The sequence below is a fragment of the Palaemon carinicauda genome, chromosome 31 (assembly GCF_036898095.1).
Source record: "Palaemon carinicauda isolate YSFRI2023 chromosome 31, ASM3689809v2, whole genome shotgun sequence".
In the NCBI taxonomy this organism is placed as follows: Eukaryota; Metazoa; Arthropoda; class Malacostraca; order Decapoda; family Palaemonidae; genus Palaemon; species Palaemon carinicauda.
Genome location: NC_090755.1, coordinates 5615967 through 5634901, shown reverse-complemented (window position 1 = coordinate 5634901; position 18935 = coordinate 5615967).

Genomic DNA, 18935 nt, shown 5'->3' with positions numbered 1-18935 from the left:
ATGACCCAAGGATAAATCCATTAGATTTTGAAGAAAATACATCAAAGTATAAGTACGAAGGAGAGTTTAGAGCAAAATAAGATTGATTGGCGTGGCAAAGGCATGCTACCGAGCGCCCCTCTATTGTATTTCAGTACTGTATTCTACAGTATGTAACATGACAGGATTTGGGATGTTAATCCTCTTAATAGAATTCACCATACGACGGAAGTTAGAGCATTTGCAAAACAGGAATCAAAGCATCGTAGTGTCTAATTTAAATAGTATTTAGCAGCTGGTTTATAAAGCTTGAGTCAAAGCATCGAATTCAACACAGTTAAAAAAAAAACCGCAATTTTAATGTGAAATTCTCCGTAAAAAATATACGGTTCTCAGCCGTATTTCATTAATACAAGCCAACGTAATTTATACACTACTTTGTTATTATCTTTTACGGGTTGGTGACCATAATATCACTCCTTAGGTCAATATATCCGATTTTAAAACGGTAAATGCCTGACAACATTTATTCCAGGATTTTTACTGTTTTCTTGCCGCAAATTTTTAACGATGAAGTACGTTCTTATAAAATAATATCCCAAATTCTATCCTTTTAAGACAAGAATTTTGATAATTGAAAAGAAACTGTTCGCGTACAAATATGACATTTGCAGGACTTTTTCAGGGATATTGACATATCAAAGAATATATATTTCAACAAAAAAACAATAACGAACAAAATAAGTTTACGAAATGCAGACTGAATTGGACTTGCCCGATGATGCAAGTTACACAGAAAAAGAGAAATAATATCGGTATTTGTTTAGCCATATGATTAATGTCAACCAGAAAAAATACTGTCTTTACCTTAGATTTCATTATATGATTTCCCCCGAACAAGAAAGAGAGAGAGAGAGAGAGAGAGAGAGAGAGAGAGAGAGAGAGAGAGAGAGAGAGAGAGAGAGAGAGAGAGAGAGAGATATTTCATTTCCCTGTAAGAGGAGGTTTGAATTCGGAAGAAGAAAAAAAAAAAACGTCAGACAGACCCCATGCTAGATAAAAAAAAGAAGAAAAAAGTCCAATCGGAATCTGCGAGAAGAAAAGATTCTCACACTTTTGTTGCTTGGATAATTAATCAATTTCTACATATGCCACTACAATGAATGCAAATAAGAGGCTGAGTCATTAAATCTATTCATGTTTCTCCGGTATTGAGCCATTGACTTCTTCAAAGTCCAGAAATACAGATAAAAACATGCATACATAATTATTTATATTTCATACCGGAAGCAAAACTCGCAATGATTTAGCTTTTATTACCTCAGCCAATGACGTTGGAAGGAGGTTATGTTTTAACCCCCCCCCCTTTTTTTTTTGGTGTGTGTGAGTGTGTTTGTATTTGAATAGCTTCCTGACCACAATTTTAATCGTAGAGTAATGAAACTTGCTGGGATTGACTTATGTAAAAAGCTGAAATTGATCAAATTTTGGAAGGTCAACATCAAGGGTCAAGGTCACGGTCAAGTAAAATGTCCAATTCAGGTTATCAGATATAGATTTTGACACCATTGTCACAGAGACTTCAAACTTGGTTTATATTTGAGTGTATGAAAATCCACCCAATCAATAAATGTTAAGGTCAAAGGTCAAGGTCGAGAAATAAGCTGCCACAACGGAGGTCTGCGCTCTACCGAGTGCCCCTCTAGTTGAAGAATTAATTTCACCACACTCGTACAAGTTAATTATTCCTCAACATCTCTTTTACAGAAAAAGTACTACAGAGAATTGGCAGTTATTGACAGCACTACTACACGCTTAATACGTTATCCCACTGAAATATTCATATTGAAATGAACGTTAAGGGATAATTTAGTCTAAAAGTCCAAACTGTATTCGATTTTCATTTTCATTTACTAGCTAAGCTACATTCCTAGTTCGAAAAGCAGGATGCTATAACCGCAAGGGCTTCAATAAGGGAAAATAGCCCATTGAGAAAAGGAAATAAGGAAATAAACGTACTAATAGAAGAGTAATGAACAATTAAAATAACATATTTCAAAAATGAATCCGGAACAATATTTCTACCTAAAATGAATCCAGAACTTTGATATGAGGAGCCGTTATGTTTAGAACAGGTAAACTATCCTAATTGGAGCTACCAGACCATCCCGTATTAAGAATTTGCAATATGTAACAGTTGCAGCATTGTACACCCTGTTGGCTAACTTGCGCAAATCAGGCGAGTATTTTCAAGAGATTTTGTAGGATTGAGATGAAAGTCCACAGAAGAATTTTGGGAGTAAAATGGCAGGACAGGATTAGAAATAAAACTATAAGAGAAATTACCAGAGTGCCATATGTGGATGAGATCATAATGAGGGGTAGATGGAGATGGTTTGGGCATGCTCTTCGCATTCCTCACTTATTTCGCACTTACTTATTTCGTAGTCTTTTTGGATTACCAATTGATTCTACTTTGATAACTATAAAATCTTGAACGTTATAGTCATCCATTTAATTCTTCCTCCATAGTTTTAGTAAAATGTTAAAATGTATGATTATAATTTTCGTGTGAATTACAACTCTCTTTCCAAAAACTGTAATTTCGTTCTTGAAGCTTCTTTATAATTATTTGGCAACAGTTAAGGTCTGACTACTATGACGAGGTCAAAGACAGCTTCCTTAATTAAGAGCTACAGCTGACCCATTTGCAAAGTAACCAAGGTAACATTGCAATAAATTCCTGCACTAAGATGCAATCGTAAGGACCTCCATGTTACTTTTTTCTAAATTAAAAAACAATCAGCCATTTACAGATATTAGAGGAGAACATGCTCTAACTATGAAAGTACTGTCGTAAGATAGTTGTTAGGTACGAAGAGAAAGGCGAGGTGAATGTAAATGATTTTTTCAACATGATAACGAGCATATATACAAACGATTGAGGGCAATAATGGCACAGAAATTCCAACAATGTGACGAATACAATGGCAAGCTTAAAAGGGTTTTTGTACTACCAGTGCGGGAGAGAGCGAGAGATAAAAATGCAATAGCTGAACGGCCTGATATAAGTCTATATAGTATATATATATATATATATATATATATATATATATATATATATATATATATATATATATATATATATATATATATATATATATTATATATATATATATATATATATATATATATATATATATATATTATATATATATATATATATATATATATGAAATATCTGCTTTAATGGTGTTAATGTTTCTAAAATATTTTATTTTATTTTCCATTACTTCTTACATCGTTAATCTATTTCCTTATTTCCTCTCCTAACTGGGCTATTTTTCCCTGTTGGAGCCCTTGTGCTTATAGTATCCTGCTTTTCCAACTAGGATTGTAGCTTAGCTAATAATAATAATAATAATAATAATAATAATAATAATAATAATAATAATAATAATACAGTGCAGGAGCGTGCATGAAACGTGCGAGGTACAATATTTAAGCACATAGACTAAATAGTCTGAGAGGCCAAATTCCAGTTCCGATAATTGAATACAAGAAAAACAAGAAAATCAAATGAATACATTTCCAAATTTCCCTTAATTAAATGTTCAGTGTTTTGTCGAAAACAATGAATACTTTCTCCTTACAAGCAAAATGGATCTGAGTCGAGAGCAGATTTAAACTGGAATAATTTAGTTTTACTGGTTCACTTATAGTGTCTCTTGTGCTATCTCATTCCGTTCCTTTCCAACGTCGTCTTATTTATGTATAAATGTTTAGTTAATCATTATATTCGGAATGTTTACCAAAAGATGATAGAAAAGTAACAAACAAGATGGTAATGGAAGGATAATTTTACCGAGAGAGAGAGAGAGAGAGAGAGAGAGAGAGAGAGAGAGAGAGAGAGAGAGAGAGAGAGAGAGAGAGAGAGAGAGAACAAGCATCCTTTGATCTTAGGTTCTGTTCCTGTATCTCCAAAGGACAAAATCTACAAAAGGATTTCGAGAAACAAATATTGTCGAATTCTAGAGTTTGCTCCAAATTAAACACGCTCTCTCTATCTCTATCTCTATCTCTCTCTCTCTCTCTCTCTCTCTCTCTCTCTCTCTCTCTCTCTCTCTCTCTCTCTCTCTCTCTCTCTCTCCGGGTTGTATCAATGAAATAAACTACAATAAGTTTAGTAGGAAATTCGTCAGGATTTGTAAAAGTTGAGAGGTTGCTATAACGTTCCCCTAAAATACTATTTTCAATACATATGTAGGGAAAAGTTAATAAACAAAATACCATCAGTGTAAACTTTAGCATAATCGCATCAATATTGATGAACAAGTTTATTTGCAATACGAGTTAGTAGAAGATGGATTTCAACACATTTCGCGTGAAATCCGCTTCCTCGTCTTTACCTTAATATAAAAAAAAATCATGAGGCTCCACACAAGACGTGAAAGGTCTGTGGATTCCCGAAAACATGAAATTCCTGTGGATTCCGATGCCATAGAAGTGCTCTGGATTCCTGAAGACATGCATGGAAGTGCTGTGGATTCCCAAAGACACAGAAGTACTAAGGATTCCCAATGACATGAAAGTCCTGTGGATTTCCAAAGACTTGAAAATCCAGTGGATTCCTAAAGACATGGAAGTGCTATGGATTCCCGATCACATGGAAGTCTCATGGATTCACGAAGATATGGAAGTGCCCTTTACTCCCAATGGCATGTCTGGATTCCTGAATACATGCATGAAAGTGCTGTGGATTCCCGAAGACATGAAAATCTCATGGATTCCCGAAGACGTGGAAGTCTTATTTATTCGCAATGATATGTCTGGATTCCTGAAAACATGCATGAAAGTCCCATGGATTCCCGAAGACATGAGAGTGCTATTTATTCCCAATGAAACGTTTGGATTCCTAGAGATATGCATGGAAGTGCTGTGGCTTCCCAAAGATATGAATGGCCTGTGGATTCCCGAAGACATGAGTGTTCCATGGATTACCAAAGACATGAAAGCACTGTGGATTCCCGAAGACATGATTGTCCTATTGATTACCAAAAACATAAAAGTCCTGTGGATTCCCAAAGACATGAAAGTCCTGTGGATTCACAAAGACATGAAAGTCTTGTGGATTCACAAAGACACGGATTCCCGTGGATTCCCGAAAGCCTGAAAATCCTTTGGATTCCCAAGCCATGAAAACGCTATGAATTTCTGAAGAATTATAAGTCCTGCAGGCATGAGTAATCTGTGGACTCATCTAGACATGAAACCCTTAAAGATGTATACAGACATGTAAGTCGTGTAGAAGTACGCAAACAAGCGATTCCTAGGGACTCACATACATGAAAGTAAAGTGGACAAATATCAGAGAAACCTAACAGTCCTGTGGTTGCACACTAATATACAAGTTTTGTGGAAGTACGCACATGAAACTCATGCAGACAATTACAGTCGTGAAAGTCTCCACGGACATTAAAATCCGCGACCGTACACTAACTAAGAATACCTTGTGAACCTCCAAAACCACAGACGTTAGCAGAACCTTTTTTTCATCTCAAATTAAGTACATATATGGGAAGACATCTGAGCTTTATCTCACAAACATTTGTTATGGCAAGCCACTATATCGACATTTAACATGCTTTCCGAAGATAAGAAACTATGGTGTGAATAGACCGAAGAACCCCAGCTCCTCAAAACCTCCACTTTATGAACGAATCGATTTAAAGTCAGTGTTCTGAAGCGGTGACCGGAACCTTCATCTCAGACGATGGTGCCAATGGGGTCACGATGTGGAAAATTAACCATAAAAGCCGACCATTGAACTAAAGCGGTTCAATGAACGTCAAAACACGAAGATCGTGAGATGTTGGGTCTAAAGTTGATAGATTGATTTGGCTAAGTATAACAACAACAACAACAACAACGACAACAACAAATGCAGCCGTTTCAAGTCCACTGGAGGACAAAGGCTTCAGACATGTTAATTTATGTTTGGAGTTTGGTCAGTTTTCGTCACCACACTGGCCAGTGTAGTTTGGTGATGGTGGGAGATTTAAGTCTGATTGCCCACAACAAACCAGCCTAGTATGGGTGACCCTGACCAATACAGCTTTACTGATCATGACGATATGCAAACCTGTTCATTTTGTTAAGGTATCCCCTCTCAGAAAGGATTAGCTAAGTACAGGAAGTAGAAATTGATGAAATAAGAAGAATGGCAGGCGTAGCAAAGATTGCAGAAGTGATAAGTGTCGAGACTGAAATTGGTGTGGTACCTGTTGAGGTTGGATGGTGGGGATGGAGTGAGGAGGGCTTGGAAGGAACCTGTTAAGGGGGAAAGATCGAAAGAAAGCAGATGATTATATAGGAAGATCAGGTAAAGGATGTTATGGAGAGAAGGGATTTGGTGGAAGAGGATGGCTTTGATAGAAGGCATCAGGCAACTGACCCCTTAATGTAGGGGTAACGCTGAGAAAGAAGATAGTGGGTGTAATGCCATGACAATAAACTCAGAATACCTCAAGTGAGTTTTTAAACTTAAATCGTAGTAATGATTAATTTATTATAATTGTTTACTTTATATAAGGATGGATAGTGTCATATCTAATAATGACCAATCAATATTTTCAAAAGGTTAAGTAGAGATTTTCTTATAATATTGGCCCGAAATATTATACATAAAATTCTAATAAATATTTCTTTTTAAATAGAACAGCACACTGTAAACGGAATTGTGTATTTTCAAGGTTGTTAAGACAAAGGGAAAATTTGTTGACTGCTTAACTTTCTTGGTGCTGAAGCAAATAGCAGATGTGTATTGTGGCACAGGTGATGTTTACGTTGGAATAAACAAGAGACGATTGTATCAATTGATTTCAAAGGGTAATAAAAAATGTGAATACAAGCATCTAGAAAATTCCATAAACGTTATATAATGACAAGAAGAAGTCCAGAGCGGAAGGAATGACCGTTGCAGGGATCAAAGAGTAAATTCTTGTCATTTATTAACTCTGTGTGTGGGGGGGGGGGGGGAGTTTTAGTCTCACGATATTATGCTTCGGGTAAAGGGGAAAGGCGACATTAACTACTATCTCGATTATTACTGTTATTATTACAATTACTTGCTAATCTACATCCCTAGTTGGAACAGCAGGGTACTATAACCCCAAGGACTACATCAGAGAAAGTAATACAGCGAAGAAAGGAAATATGGAAACAGATAGAACAGTATACCTGAGTGTACCCTAAAGCAATGAACTCTAACCCAAGACAGTAGATTATGGTACAGAGACTATGACATTACCCAAGTCTATTAATATTATTATTATTATTATCAAATGCTAAGCTACAACCCTAGTTGGAAAAGCAGGATGCTATAAGCACAAGGGCCCTAACAGGGAAAATAGCCCAGTGAGGAAAGGAAATAAAGAAAAATAAAATATTTAAGTATAGTAACAGCATTAAAATAAATATTTCCTATAAAAACTATAAAAACTTTAACCAAACAAGAGGAAGAGAAACTAGATAGAATTTTTTTCCCGAGTGTACCCTCAAGCAAGAGAACTCTAACCTAAGACAGTGGAAGACCATGGTACAGAGGCTATGGCACTACCCAAGACTAGAAAACAATGGTTTGATTTCGGAGTGTCCTTCTCCTAGAAGAGCTGCTTACCATAGCTGAAGAGTCTCTTCTACCCTTACCAAGAAGAAAGTAGCCACTGAATAATTACACTGTGAGAAGACTTTTAAAAATCAAAATGACGTCTGACAAAAGCTGAGATAGAAAAACCTAGGGGTGAAGTAACTGTATAATAACAGCAGTGAATTTTTCTAGTAAGCAGAAAATGTGGTTGTCTATTAAGGCCCAGATACGTCCCTACCTGGTGGTCTGCTGGACAGGGGTTCGAGACCCGGTCAAGTTTGATACGTTTATTGTAGTGTCTGCAGCCTTACCATCCTTGTGAACTAAAGATGAAGTTTTGGGGAAGCCTATAGGAGCTAAGTCATCAGCAGCCATTGCCTGGCCCTTCCTGGTCCGAGCTTGGGTGGAGAGGGACAAGGTTCTGGACATATGGCATTACTGCTGGGGCATTGTCCCTGTCCCTGACCTCTGGCATTGATGAGCGACCTTTAAACCTTAAACGCTGAAGGAATGAACACAGTCACACGCAAATACAAAAGGAATAAGGAGTGATTTAAAATTAGGAAATCAACCAAACATTGATTTGTGGAAATAGTTCATATGAAATAGCTGCAGATGAATTTTATATCAACACTAAGAGACAATAAATAACTAAATGAAAGAACAATATATATATATATATATATATATACTGTATACACATACATACACACACACACATATATATATATATATATATATATATATATGTATGTACGTATGTATGTATATACATGTGTGTGAGTTACTGTGTCTTTAAAGTAAACAATTATGTCAAAATAGAAACAGATTTATCTATATCAAAAGACACCAACACGAATAGTCTTTGAAACCTAAAGACTTAAATCATTATGTATCCAACACGGACTCTTACCTCAAGACGTGAAGAGAGTTTGCGACCTGATGTGGACCTTCTGACTCTGTCCAACAAAAAGAAACCCATTATAGAGTTCTCTTTCTTAAGGGTACACTCGAGCTCTATCTTACTTCTCTTCCTTTTTCTTACGTTATATAGTTTATATATGAATGATTTATATTAACATTGTTACTGTTCTTAAAATATATTCAATTTTAATTGTTAATTATTTCTCTTGTAGTTTATTTCCTTCTTTTCCTCACTGGGCTATTTTCCCTGTTGGAGCCCTTGGGCTTATGGCATCCCGCTTTTCCAACTAGGGTTGTAATTTAGCAAATGATAATAATAATAGTAACTACAGGGGTACTCTTTAGAGCACAGAACTCCGCCGCGGCAACCTATTTATCGAGCTTTTGCTCAAACTTGACCTTTGACCTAGGACTTTCAAAATTAAATCACTTCCACGTGACGACATAACAGGAAGTTGTCCACACATAAACGGACAAACAGGGGCCAAAACATAACCTCCTCCCAACTGTGTTGGTGGATGTAATAATAATGATAATAATAATAATAACTTTAATCTAAACATTTGCTCCTTAACAGACTCTAGTTATCTTTCATGTCTGTGAAATCAGCCGCAGAAGATTAATGGCAGCCAATTCAATCAATCCTTAACTTTAGATGGTGATTAAGGGCTCAAGTTCAGTTTCGAGAGAGAGAGAGAGAGAGAGAGAGAGAGAGAGAGAGAGAGAGAGAGAGAGAGAGAGTGTTGAACGCTGAGGGAGTATTCTAGAGTTCCTTCAAAATTACTTCCCTTTGGCTACAATATACATTTCTGATTTATGTTATTCATTGTGTTAATGATTAACTCAATGATAGATGGGTTAAAATATGGGCTAATTTATTATAATTTTCACGAGATTAAAATAGAAGTTATGGTTTTTTATAACCATTCCATATTGACGTCATCAGATACTCGACGGTTATTTGCTATAATAATGTCAAGACCTCAATACAATAGCCTCTTACAGAAGAAGTCAGTCACTGGTTGTTATTTACGATATAGATAATCTATCTCTCTCTCTCTCTCTCTCTCTCTCTCTCTCTCTCTCTCTCTCTTCGAATCTAAATCATGAAAAATAAAACCAATAACATATGTTTTTATCTCTGTTTATGCGTTTCATCTTCACGCTAGACTGCTAAACCTTGTTTCCTGCTGCACAAAGAAATCACCCGCAATAAGCGAGGACAAGAAGAATGACAAAGGCGTTTCAAATGATATTCAGAAATAGAAATGATTTCACAATAAACAAAGTTCCATGATCAGGATGAAGAACGAAAATTGTTGCATTTTTACCAAAGCAAATAAGATGTTGGGAAATAAACTCTGAGCCCAGAGAAATGGTTTCGTTATTTCAGATGTGTTTGTCTTTATGTTTTCGTGCTTGGCCTCATACATGATGGTAAGTAGGTTTATGTAATAAATGATGATAGCATAGGATAATTGGCAATATTTAGTTAGATCCTAATTTGAAATATATTATATTTATGTATGTATGTATTTATATATATATATATATATATATATATATATATGCTGTATATATACATATATATAAATATATATTGTATATATACTGCAGATATTATATATATATATTATATATACATTATATATTATATATAAATTATATATATATATAAATCTTCTTCTTCCCAGCTTTATCCCTATTCGGGGTCGCTGTTTCTAATGAGTCTCTTCCATCTCCCTCTGTCCTGTGTCATTTCCTCCCATACTCCCTTCTCCCTCATATCATCTCTAATGCAATCTCTCCACCTGGTCTTAGGTCTTCCTCTCCTTCGTGTTCCATCCACCTCCACGTCCATCACTTCTCTTGCCATGTGTTGCCCTTCTCTTCTCATCAGGTGGCCATACCATCTTAACCTTGCCTCTTGCACTTTCTTTGATGCCTCAGTGACTTTTACTGTACCCCTAATATGTTCATTTCTAACCCTGTCCTTTTTGGTTACTCCACTCATCCACCTAAGCATCCTCATCTCGGTTACGTTCAACTTTCTACCCTCTGTTTTCTTTAGGGGTGCTGCTTCCAATCCATATGTCATTGCTGGTCTGACCACTGCCTTGTGCACTCTGCCCTTCAATCTTATAGGGACTTTCCTATCACATATGACACCAGACACCCTCCTCCAGTTGTTCCAACCACACTGAATCCGGTTGTTAATTTCCTCTTCCATGTTCCCCCCATTGTCGATCACTGAACCAAGGTACTTGAATTTATGAACCCTTTTGATGTTTCCTCCGCCTAATTTGATTGTTGTTTGCTGGTCGCCATCCATCTCGGTTGTCATATACTCTGTCTTCTTCCTGCTTATTCTTAAACCTCTACTCTCCAAGGCATATCTCCATCTTTCTAGTTTCCCCTCCAGTTCTTCCCTGTTCTCGGCTACCAAGACTATATCATCTGCATAGAGCAGACACCATGGTGGCTCCTCCCTGACATCCTCTGTTAACACATCCAAGACGATGTTAAACAGGAGTGGGCTTAGAGCAGATCCCTGATGTAGCCCAACTCCAACTTGGAAATTTTCTGTTCTTCCAACTGTAGATCTGACGCTGGTCTTTACATTTCTATACATCTCCCTGATCATTCTGACATACTTCTCCATCACTCCTCTCTCCCTGAGACATCTCCATATTTCCTGTCGTGGTACTCTGTCATATGCCTTCTCTAGGTCTATAAAGGCCATATGCAAGACCTTTTGCTTCTCTCTGTACTTTTCCATAATTTGTCTCAAAGCGAAAATACCATCCACAGTACTAAGCCCCTTCATGAATCCTAGTTGCTGTCTACCGATGGAAACTTGCTGCCGTAATCTTTCATCCATAATTCTTTCAAATACCTTCAGTGTATGTGACATGAGTTTTATTCCTCGATAATTTTCACAACACTGTATGTCCCCTTTCTCTTTAAATATTGGGATTAATATACTTTCCCTCCATTTTTCGGGTATTGTCTCACTTTCCATAATCTTTTTCATTAACTGCCACAATATGTCAATTCCTTCCTCATCAAGAGCCTTCCAGGCTTCTGCAGGTATGCCATCTGGTCCCACAGCTTTACCATTTTTCATCTTTCCCAGTGCCCCTCTAACCTCAGCTTTTGTTATTTCTGTGACTGGTCCACAATTTGTGTGTCCGTCTCCTCTTAGATATCTTTCATTTTCTTCATTCAGTAAGGCCTCAAAATATTCTTCCCATCTCTTTATTATGTCTCTCTCATTTCTCAGTATATTTCCATCCTTATCCTTAATCTGTCTTATGTGTGTTATATTCTTGGTATTCTTATTTCTCATGTGTGCTAGTTTAAAGATCTTTCCTTGCCCTTCCTTGGTATCTAGCTCTTTGTAAAGCTGATCATATGCTCTATCCTTAGCAATTGCTACAATTTTCTTTGCTAATTTATTTGCTTCCTTATAGGCCATCCAGTCCTCTTCCATTTGGGTCCCCTCCCACCTTTTCTTTGCTTCTCTCTTTTGCTTTGTTGCATCCTTCACTTCTTCACTGAACCACCACGTTTCCTTATTTTCGAACATCTTACCACTACTCTCACCCAGTATTTCTCTAGCAACCCGCAGTATTATCTCCATCGTTCTATTCCACCATTCATCAACATCCTCAATTTCCTGAGTTAGTTCCTCTAATACTTTTTCTTTAAACTGCCTACAAAGTTCAATATCTTTCAGCTTAAACCATTTAATCCTTTTTGGCCCCTGCATTTTTTTCTTCCTTATTTGTTCAACTTCCATAACCAAGTCCATCACTACCAAACGATGTTGCACACTCACATGGTCTCCTGGTATGACCTTACAATCTTTTACCTCGCGCAAATCTTTCCTCTTATACATCAAGTAATCTATCTGGCTGGACCTTCCGCCGCTTTTGTACGTAACTAGATGTTCTTGCCGCTTGGTGAAAAAAGTGTTCGCCAGTACCATATCCTTGGCCACAGCAAAATCAACAATTCTCTCACCCTCTGCATTTCTTTCATCATAGCCATACCCCCCATGTATACGGCTGATAAATATATATATATATATATATATATGTATGTATACATATGAATATATATATATATATATATATATATAATGTGCTGTATATTTACACAGATATATATATATATATATATATATATTATATAATATATATTACATATATCATATATATAATATATATATTATGTATTATATATTATATATATATATATATATATATATATATATATATATATATTCTTTCCGGTCAAGCTCAACTCTCTCATGCCTCAGGCACGGGGAGACGGAGTAGTCATCCCCCGGTGAGAGGATGTTGCTTGTGCGTGCAAAGCTCAGTAAAGTTTTCTGAAGGTCATTTTGAAAAGCGAAAAATTTAACTGATCGGATCTTTAGATTATGAAATTAAATAGAATTATCCAAAATCCTTTATATTAGTCTTCACTTTCTCTGTATTTGAATAAAAAAAAAAAAGGTAGAATAAACAATAAAGAATTAATGCGGACAGTATACAAGGAAGATTAGCAGCAAGTAAAAGTCTTAAATTCAATGAGAACTTTAAATAAATGGAGTTATATAACTGGAAAAAAAACTCATATTTTTTTCTTCAGAGGAAAAAAAAAATATTTTCCCTTTCATATTTACTCTTTTATTTTCCTCAAAATTTCCTAGTTAAAAATCTTCAATTCAATACGAACTTTAAACAAACGGAGTTATTGAACTGAAAAGGAAAACTTTTTTTTTTCTTTTTTTTTTTTTTGCAATAAAGGACGTATTTTCCATTTCATACTTTTTTTTTTTCCAAATTTCACACCTAAAAATCTTAAATTCAATAGCAACTCTAAAAATATGGAATTATTCAATTGAAAATGATATAAATAATGTAATTGTACTTTTTAAATAAACATATTCTCCATTTTATATTTACGTGTTTATTTTTTTCTAAATTCTTCGCCTAAAAATCTTAAAATTAATAAGAACTTTAAATGCCATTAAATTAAAAATAATACAAAAAATATAATTATATTTCTTAGAGAAATAATATATACACTATTCTATATTTGCTTTTTTATTTTTTCCAAATTTCCCACCTAAAAATCTTAAATTTAATGGGAATTTTAAATAAATGGAGTCATCCCAATAAAAATAATATAAATAATATAACTGTATTTCTTAGAGAAATAATATATAAACTATTCTGTTTCCTTTATCATTTTTTCCAAATTTCCCACCTAAAAATCTTAAAATCAATAAGAACTTTAAACAGAGTCATTAAACTAAAAATAAGATAAATAACATATTGTAAATAACATAATTGTATTTCTTAGAGAAAGACCAGTCTCCATTTTATAATTAAATTTTCATTTTTATCCAAATTTTCCACATAAAACTTTTAAATTCAATGGGAACTTTAAATAAATAGTCATTCCAATAAAATTAATGAAAATAAATATAGTTGTCTTTCTTAGAGATGAGCACATTTACAATTCTATATTTCCTTTCTTATTTTTTCCAAATTTTCCACCTAAAACTCTTAAATTGAATGGGAACTTTAAATAAATGGAGTCCTTCTAATAAAAATATAAACAATATAATTATATTTCTTAGAGAATGAATATATACTCTTCTATATTTACTTTATTTTTTCCAAATTTCCCCTCCGTCCCAAAAATTCTTGACTAAGAATACAATTCGCTGGCGTGTGCTAATTGAATGAGACTTCGGTGAGGTGGAAACTCTCGTTTGATACAGTTGCAATTGCATTGTGGCTTACCCACAAACTCGTATGCAAGTCCCGAAGTTGGGGGAAACTTCCGTTATTCTTGATATTCTTGATATAACGATTCCCGAAAGCTGACAAGATTCTTTTTATTTTATATAACTCTTTAGAGGCAGGGGCAAGGGACAGGACAATGTTATTGTCATCCTTGTTACTAGCTAATCTACAACCCTAGTTGGGAAAGCAGGATGTTATAAAGCCAAGGGCTCCAACAGGGAAAATAACCCAATGAGGAAAGGCAATAAGGGAACAGATATAATAATGTGTACCTTATAGCAAGACAATAGAACACCATGGTACAGAGGCCATGGCACTACCCAAGACTATAGAAAGAGCTGTTTAAAGGTTTTAGGGTCTTTCATGAATATTAGAGGAAAGGGACAGGACAATGTTTTTATTAACATTATTACTAGCTAAACTACAACCCTAGTTGGGAAAGAAGGATGTTATAAAGCCAAGGGCTCCAACAGGGAAAATAACCCAATGAGGAAAGGCAATAAGGGAACAGATATAATAATGTGCTTCAGTATACCCTATAGCAAGAGAACTCTAACCCAAAACAATGGAAGACAATGGTACAGAGGCTATGGCACTACCTAAGACGAGAGAACAATTGTTTGATTTTGGATTGTCCTCCTAAAAGAGCTGTTTAAAGGTTTAAAGCTCCCTCATGAATAGCAGAGGCAAGGGACGGACAGTGACAATGCCATGAGACTGACCATACGACCAGGGAGAGCAAGACAATTGGTGCTGATGACTCAGCAGGTAGACCTATAGGCTCTTCTAAACCCTAAATCCTTAGCTCACAAGGATGGTGAGATTGCATACATCACAAGATACCACGTAAAGGAGTGATGTTACGGTCACCAACCCGTAATAGATAATAACAAAGTAAGGTAAAATTAAGGTCGCCTGTATTTTACTGAAATACTGCTGAGAACAGTATATTTCTACAAAAAAATTCCGATTAAAATTACGGTTTTTTATATTACCAGTGTAGGCAATGGCTAGAGATAACTCAGCGGGTAAACCTATATCCGGGCCTCCATCCCCCATCACGCCATTCCTACCTCAAATACGGTGAGATTATAAACACTCGTGAGAACAAGAATCGAACTTCAGGATAACATTATCCACCATAATAATTTAGAAATGCATTTTAGCAAAAGAGAATTAACAGATGATAGTCTTCTTTAGTCTGGTCAAAATATGGATGAGATGAAACATCAGTGGTGGTCCTTATAATTTTCTTTCTACCCAAGATCTTAATTTTCGTTGAAATTTATTTTCTAAATGAGTTTCCCAACAGAGCATCATACTTAATTTGATTATAGTTATTAGTTACATATAAATGTCAATCATTTGGGCTAATTGTTGCGTAAGGTTTTTCCACATAAAAGTTATTTTTTCTTTATTATTTCTTGAGGTATTTCACGAATTATAATATCTAGAAAACAGTTTTTGGAGCCTTTGTAGGGTGACGGCCAGATCCCGTAGAAAACGGGAATATTCTGAACTGTGGCCGTCGTTCTAAAAACGATTTTGGCGGGAGAAGCTAACTTAAAAAACCCACCTAACCTATGCTAAAAGCCGTATCCTTACCCAGGGGGGGCTTAGCACCCCCCCCCCCTTTACACAACAGTTTCCTTACCTACGAGTACGACGGGAGAAGCTAACTTAAAAAACCCACCTAACCTATGCTAAAACCCGTGTCCTTACCCAGGGGGGCTGCACCCCCCCGGACCCCCCCTTACACAACATATTTAAGATCCGTAGACCATTTCCAAACGTTTTTATGCTATACAAGATAACAGACGGACCGATAATAAGCAAATTAGGACGCTTGGCCGTAGCGCTACAAACTACCCCAGTTTTTCTCTTCGATAAGAACCTCTCTCTCTCTCTCTCTCTCTCTCTCTCTCTCTCTCTCTCTCTAGTGGGGAACCTTAACATGGTGAAAGGGTTTGTGTATCACCATGATCAGCAAAGCTGTACGAGTCAGGGCAACCCATACTAGGTTGGTTTGCTAAGAACGACCAGACTAATGTTCCCAACCATCACCTGTCGGCATTGGTCAGCGTGGTGAGGCAAACTGGCAAAACCCCAGACATGATTAAGGTCATGTCTGAGGCTTTTGTCCTCTAGTGGACTAGGTACAGCTGCATTTGTACCTTTGTGTGTGTGTATATATATATATATATATATACATTTATAAATTTTATATTTATATATATATATAAACACACACACACATATATATATATATATATATACACATATATACATATATATATATGTATGCGCGTATATATATATATATATATACACAAACATATATACATATATGTATATATATACATATATACATATATAAACAGCAAAATAACCCTCATTTCTCAAAAACTGAAAAGAAACCCCAAAGCAACTAAAGCTGCTCACCCTTTCCCCCATTTCCTTTTATGCAAAGTTGTTTTCGTCTTTGACAATCTCTCTCTCTCTCTCTCTCTCTCTCTCTCTCTCTCTCTCTCTCTCTTGCGTTGGAGAAAAGTTTTGGTCTTCTTGTAATGTTTCAGCTGAAAACATAGATGAGCTTTTAAGAGTCTGAGAGGGAGAGTTTCATGCTGTTGTTGTCACATTACAGATGCTGTGGGTTTTATTCTTGTTTTACACACACACACACACACACACACACACACACATATATATATATATATATATAATGATAATAATAATGATGATGATGATGATGATGATTGATTGATTGATTTGAGGTTTTCTGGCATCCTGATATCTAAGGTCCTTGATGCCGATCATGATAATAATAATAATAATAATAATAATAATGAAGATGATAATAATAAATGATAAATGATAAATAATAATAATAATAATAATAATAATAATAATAATAATAATAATAATAATAATAATAAATATATAACAACAACAACAACAACAATAATAATAATAATAATGATAATAACAATAATAATAATAATAATAATAATAATAATAATAATAATAATAATAATTACTTTCTGATTCTAGAACTCTTGGAATTTCTGGAAAAGATGGATTTATCAAGTTGGTATTCCTAAAGCTGAGAATTGTAGAGTTTGGATTCTAGATTTGGGAATTTTCTGAGTTGGGATTTTCTGGATTTGGAATTGCTGGAATTTTGCAAGTGAAATGGAAGCGTCATTTTCTTTACGTTATTGCGTAATGGACCAAATGTTCAAGCGGGAAGTGGTTAGTGTGAAACATTTGTCGTTAAAACGGTAAATATCCTGGAATAAATGATGCCAGGCATTTGTCATTTTAAAAACGAATATATTAACGTTAAGAAGTGATATTACGGTCACCAATCTGTAAAAGATAATAAAAAAAATGTCTTAGAAAAAAGGTAAAAATCCTGGAGTAAATATTGCCAGGCATTCGCCATTTTAAAAACGGATATATTGACGTTAAGAAGTGATATTACGGTCACTAATCCGTTAAAGATAATAACAAAGTAGGGTAAAATTACGGTCACCTGTATTTTACTGAAATACGGCTGAGAACAGTATATTTTTACGGAGAGTTTCCAATTAAAATTACGGTTTTTTAACAGTGTTGTCTTTCAAATATAGTGCATTTATTTATATATATTTTATTTGCGTATCGTCAGTTAGGCGGTAACTTAGAAACGGCGTGGATGCAACTAACTTTATTTCAACAGACAGCAAGATTTTTATATAAGTTTCAGTGAAAGAAGGTCACAAAAATTCAAACAGATCGTTACAAGTAGATATAGGCATGAACAGGTTATCAGTGATTAAAAAAAAAAAATAATAAAAAAATTAAAAAAAAAATTAAAAAAAAAATATACCGTTTCAGTGTACGAGCGTGTTTGATACGTGTGCAGTAAAGAACAGCATTATTTTTACGGAGATTTTCCGATTAAAATTATGGTTTTTCTTAACGGTGTAGTTTGACTGTGTTTCAATTTTGTTTAACTTAGTAAGGAAGATTTATTACCAAATTTTGATTTAAAAAGATTTGCAAAGATAATTCTGACCCTAATAGTTTTTGTTAAATCCAGTTCATTACCGACAATATATCTTAAGAGTATCCTTCTGGGGGGGGGGGGGGGATCTAATATCTATCCGTACATTAAGGGGTCGGTTGCCTAATGGTATGTTTTATAATCTGGCTGAGGGTTTTTACGATCGCATGCCCCTACAGTCATCAATCACATTTACTGACCTAACCTTCGACAAACTAGTCAACTACTAGGGGTATTAGTTTACATATACTGCCAGATTACGCAAAGCTACTGATTACTTCTATTACTTTTTCATAATTGAAAACAATTCGCCATATGGGAAACAAATTAAAAAAGAAAAATAAAAGACCTGGAACTGACATCGTCAACATAGTCAACCAAACAGAAGTTCGTGATGCCAGTGTACACTCGATATATATATTCAAAATATTACTCAAGTGTTCATAAAACATACAATTTACAAATAATGACACTTTTTGGGTAATTATTAATTTTTAATTTAGTATCCATT